The sequence below is a fragment of the Mustela nigripes genome, chromosome 15, assembly GCF_022355385.1.
Source record: "Mustela nigripes isolate SB6536 chromosome 15, MUSNIG.SB6536, whole genome shotgun sequence".
NCBI classification, from domain to species: Eukaryota; Metazoa; Chordata; class Mammalia; order Carnivora; family Mustelidae; genus Mustela; species Mustela nigripes.
The window spans coordinates 39,180,487-39,186,486 of NC_081571.1; the positions used below are offsets into that span (position 1 = coordinate 39,180,487).

Below are 6,000 nucleotides of genomic sequence, written 5' to 3' on the forward strand. Positions count from 1 at the left end.
CACTATGATTTCATCAGAAGGCATGCAGCACTAGAATCTTTAAGATTTTTTAAAACACAAAAGTGTTCCATAACCATCTTGTCTAAAAACAGAAAAGAGATCAGGTAACCTCCAAAGATTCCTTCTAATCTTAAATTACAGAATTAAGATTCTAACGGCAGGTGACATTTGCTTTACAGATTAGCAAACTAAGCAGTTTTACAAAGGTAACTGGGCTAATTTGGGGGTGGGCAATCAAACCAATATTCAGTGTCCTAGCTCCCAGCTCCCTTGCCCAGGGCCCTTTTCACAGAATTCCTCGATCACATTTGCTAGTATGCACTAAGAGTTGAATTCTGCTTATATCTCTAGAGCTTGTTGGTCTGATAAATAACACATTTCTCTTCATTCAGGCTGGCCTGTGTTTGAATTTCACGAGCAGCTATAGAGTAGGATGGCTAAAGCCTCAGGAAATAAAGCTGGGGATTTTGCTGCAATGAGATTTCTTATATTAAATCAAATAGTTCACTGATATTTGCAAGTATATAGATATTACTTTATAGAGCTAATTATTTATTCTTTGGAAATTGCTTGATTTCACAAATTCTGTTCCTCACATAAAACCCAGACTCAAAGTTTCAAGCAGTATCAAAAAGGCAAAGAAGGTCTTAAAGTAGTTAACAGAAGTGTGTTCAGAAACCACAATGGTTCCGTGAATTGTTCAGTGTAACTATATCTTACACTGTTTTTGCCATAATGCATATAAGCTATTGACTTGCGCTCTTCATGGTAGCCACTAGCCATGTATGGTTGTTTAAATGTAAATTATAAGTTCAGTTTCTTTGTTGCACCAGCCACATGTCAAGCCCTCAAGAGCCACATGAGGCTGGTGGCCCTCATACTGGTCAAAGCACATAAAGAGCATTTCCAACAGAAAATTCTATTGGATAGCGTTAGTATAGCCGAGTAGAGAAATGTGATACAAAATACTGAATTTAAAAGGACAAAAAGTCGCAGTATTAGTTCACAAAAGAAATAGGATTTCTTTAAGTAAGATGCAAAGATATTTAGCTTTCAAAACAGATCTTCAAATTCACTGTGAATACAAAGCCTAGAAAAAAATGCCATGTACTACATTCACACATGGTCCATCTAACAGGACCTAATCATGAAAGTCTGAAGAATATGACAGCTTCCAGCAGGATTTAGAAAGTAGTCACAAAATGCCACCACTGTTCTCATCCTCATAACAAAAACAAGCCAGAAAACCTCCCAAGTTACAGTTAGTGTTGCTTTCAACCCATCAGGCGGCTGAGGACATAAGGAAACCTGGAAGGACTACTAGGAAGTGACAAGCTGCTTTGATCCCTGACAAACAGTTAGACTAAGAATTAAACAAGGATTTAAAAAAAAAAAAAAAAAAAAAAGCCAAATTTTTAATGAACTATTGACAGCATGGGTTCTGGCATGAGAAACTGGAATTCCATGGGGCCCCAGTCCTGGAGCAAGTCTACACCCACCTACCAAGGCTTTCCCTCAGGCCTTCACCAACTGCAGGAGTTAGTCTGCCAAAAGCTGGAGGGAGGGCAAGATATCCCCAGACATGAAGTGTCCTAGGAGGCCTCTCCCTAGGTAAAGAGACTGTCCTCCCAAACACTTTGAACTAAGCAAAAGATGGGAGAGAAGCCCCCATAACATATTCTGGATGTTCAGCGAGTAAATGACAGCTACAACCTGAAGGCCAGGAACAGACACCAAGTTGGCAAGGTATCTCCTGAAGAAGATGAAAACAAGAAGAACTTTACATTAACCCTGAAAAGGGCATCTGAACTGTAAAGCAGAAAGAGTTATCCCAGTCTTGAAAACGAATAGTTCAGTCATCAAGCTAAAAGCAGAGTGCCACAGCCTCATTCGTTCTGAACAACCTTGAAGGCCCAGAGGAGACCACTCAAATTAAGGCAGCTTTGCCAAGCCCAGCTCAACGAGACACCCCATGGACTCAGTCCCCCATTTTAGCAGCCTAAAGAAAGGCACTCCCTTTCTTAGAAGGATTATGTCCACAGTATTCAAATAAAATGTATGTCTACCATATAATCAACTACTGATGTATTCATTAAGGACCAAGAAAGCGTCACCTGGAGTCAAAGAGAAGCAGATCTAGAGATGGCCTGGATGATGGACTCACGGGTCATACTATCTCAAAAGATATTTGTAAAAATGCTACAGGGGGCACCTGGGAGGCTCAGTCATTAAGTGTCTGCCTTGGGCTCAGGTCATGATCCTAGAGTCCTGGGATCAAAGGCAGTATGGGGCTCCATGCTCGGGGGAAAGACTGCTGCTCCCTCTTCCACTCCCCCTACTTGTATTCCTGCTCCTGCTGTCTCCCTCTCTCACTCTCTCTCTCTGGTTCTGTCAAATAAATAAATGAATCTTTTAAAAATTCTGAAGGACATAATGAAAAGCGGACACAGTGTAGGAGATGGGCAATTTATAAAGTCATGGAAATCATTTTTAAGAGCATGTTAAAGGGACACCCGGTGGCTCAATTGGTTAAGCCAATGCCTTTGGCTCAGGTCATGATCCCAGCGTCTTGGGATCAAGTCCCACATTGGGCTCCTTGCTCGACAGGGAGCCTGCTTCTCTCTCCGCCTCTGCCTGCTGGTGCATGCGCGCACGTTCGCGCGCGCTCTCTCTCTCTGACAAATAAATAAATAAAATCTTAAGAACATGTTAGAAATTAAAGATGTATCAACAAAAAATTCATTAAATGAACTTCAGGATAACCAGAACACTGCTGAGAAATGAACCAGTGAACCTAAACCCAGACCAACATAAAGCATGCAAACTCAAACACCACAGAAGGGAAAGAAAAATGAAAGAACAGAGAACCCCAGGGCTGTGGTACGGTGTGAAGCACTGTAATATAAGCGTAACTGAGGACGAGAAAAAGAAAAGGATATTGGAGATCTATTTCAGGAGATAATGACTGAAATAATTGATTTTCTAAAAATCGGTTCATGACTACCAGAAGCACAGCCACGGAGGAAGAATACCCAGACAAACAAGCCCACACCTAGCTACCCCCAGTGAAGCTGCTGAAAATCCCAAGTAAAGGGCAAACCATAAAAGCACAGCCAGACATATGAAGACACATTATATACAAGATAAAAATGACACAAATAACTCATTTCTCACCAGAAACTACAACAAAAGACAATGGAAGGGCATCTTTAAAAGTCCTGGGAAGAAAACGACAGTCATCATGGGATTCTATAACCAGTAAAAATACCTTTCGAAAATAGAAGCAGAATGTAACACTTTCAGACAGCTAAAACTTGAGAGAATCGGTCTCCATCAGACCTATACTCCAAAACAGGTCAAAAGAAGTTTTTCAGGATGAAAAAAGAAATGACACCAGATAGAATCCCAGATATATAAAACAAAGAACAGAAATGTTACTCCATCGGATGTCTATAATTTAAAAAAAAAACAAAAACGAAAAGCTATATTCAACTCAAGCTGAGTAACAATCCAGTGGCAGCGACAAGCATATAAAGAAGCAATTCTATATGAATATTAAAAAAATTTAGCAAGAGGTATGGACAATGAGTTACAGCAACAGAGAAAAGGGCACCCAACTCGTCCACATAAATACTTTACTTTGGAAATAACCGAGAAATACACAATTGTCTCCATGTGATTAGAGGTCCCAAAGTGAGTGACTCTATGTGCCTCGGTACCCCAATTCTTGATACTGGTTTTAAAAAATTAGACCAAAAATTTAAGAATTGGGATTGGTTCCTCCCCCTGTCCTCTGAATCACTACTTCATTGCTGTAACTTCTCCACAGAGATCAATTCTTGAGTGTTAAATACATGCCGACTCCACACACCACACACAAAGTAGCTGAATATGTTAAACTCATAATGAAGTGAAATTAAGCAAAACAGCATTAATGTAGCATCAATATTATAAATGTAAACACGTCAATGAATGGGAATAGTAAGCGTAAGTAATTCACAAGTTAATTTGTAAATATATAACCCAATGGCTCCATCAGTGATAGTTACCAAAAAAATTCTAATTTCACCACGAACCAAAACTTTATAAGATTCTCTCAGTCACTGAGTCCCTTCTGTATTTTATACACTGTGTTAAGAGCTTGAAAGGCAGCATCAGGATGAATGCATTTGCTAATTTTTTTTTTTAAGATTTTAGAGAGAGAACACAAGCAGGAGGAGCGGCAGGCAGAGGGAGAAGCAAGCTCCTCACTGGGCAAGGAGGCCAATACGAGACTCGATCCTGGGTACCTGGGATCACGACCTGAGCTGAAGGCAGACGCTCAACCAATTCAGCCACCCAGGCGCCCTGCATTTAATTTTTAAAATAAGGAAACTGCCTGGCTAAATAATAAAGTATAAGCTCCAAAACACTTTTATACATAACAATTTCATAGTATTTAACTTATACAACCCCATAAATGAAAAAAAAATTCCATTATGTTTTTAGAAGTAGAGCTGCATTTGTTTCAATAAACAGCATCATAAGTTGTACAACAACAACAATAAAATAGAATGAGCACACCGCCCCCATAGGCTTAGCACCTAAACTCTGGGGGAAGGTTGGATTTTATTCAAGTGGAAAACAATTTCACACATTACCACTAGGATAGCTAAAGGCAAGGTAGGAAAAATTAGCACAAAAAGCCATAGGAGTAGGAGAAAAATACATACAATCCTTCTATGCTGGAACAGTAAATTGAATTTGTTGAGTACCTTGGGCTTAGAGTAAAAGCATCCCCAGGTATGTGATGCTCTTACGGAACCCTGTGGGTATATTCCCATCATCTGGGCACTACTGACAAAGCTAGGTACAAAATGAACTTTACCTATCAAATCATTTTAAACGTTCTAAAGTTGTGGGGTGGGGGGGAGGGTTTGTTTTTGTTTCAAGGAAGGATGCTGTGACTCCGCACAGAAATGAGGGTGGGTGTGAGAAACATTCCTAATTTTTCTCTCACAGAATTACTCAATTTGCTTAAAGGCACAATGGAACCCAAAAGCAAAAGTTTTAAATGACTTTGTCCATAAATACACAATAGGAATCCCTGTTATGCTGACTAGAAGTTGGTTATTTTGTATTCAGCAATTTCACTGGGAGGTTTCGCAATCTGTGCACTTGCATAGCTACTTTTCATTTTACATGAATTCTCTTAAAGTTGAGCTAGAAACCCAACCCAAGGAGGTAAACTATATCAACGACTTGCCTTTGCTGAAGAACTGGTTAAACACACAGAAGACCGAGAGAATTCTATTTTAGTACTGTTTGGAGGTGGTACACCACTCTTAATTAATATGGCTTCAGCTGTGTCTGGGGTGTACAGAGTTTTATAAATTAATATCACTTATCTTCACGGGAAGTTAAATGAGCACCCTACTGAGTATTATCTCACACTGATAATCAGTAATTACAGTTTAAATAAAATTAATTAAACCAAAAACAGGCTTTAAAAAACTATCTGGATTTTAAGCTATAGTATAACACTACAATAGTGACAAAGTTCTTTTACAGTGTTTTAAATACTATCAGCATTGATTTTTTTTAATTTAAAACAAAAGGAAGATACTGTAATTATTAGCCATTTTAAATTTGAAAAGCCCGAAAAAGTATCCTAAATCTACTTCCTTAGAACCTCTAAAGGAAGTACCTATTTTCATGCAATCCAAGAGAATGAAGCAAATAAAAGTTCATTGTAATTATAAGTTAATTCCATGTGAATGCATACCTGAAATCTAGAAAAAAATTACTTAAAATTATCTACCAATTTTCACGCAATCTTGTCCTAACTATATTTAAGAAGATGGGGACACCTGGGTAGATCAGTCAATTGAGTGTCCAACTCACGTCATGATCTCTGGGGAGGGGGGTTGGTGGGATGGACTTCCGCATCCAGGTCTGGGCTCTGTGCTCACGGAGGAGTCTGCTTCTCTCTCTCTCTCTCTCTCTCTCTCCCCCCCCCCC

General features: G+C 39.3%; 1 protein-coding gene across 1 annotated transcript in view; it reads right to left on the reverse strand.

The window, feature by feature from the left end:
• The window catches only part of DIAPH3 (diaphanous related formin 3), a 498,555-nt gene that overhangs the window by 450,592 nt on the left and 41,963 nt on the right, over positions 1–6,000 (reverse strand). The window lies entirely within an intron of this gene.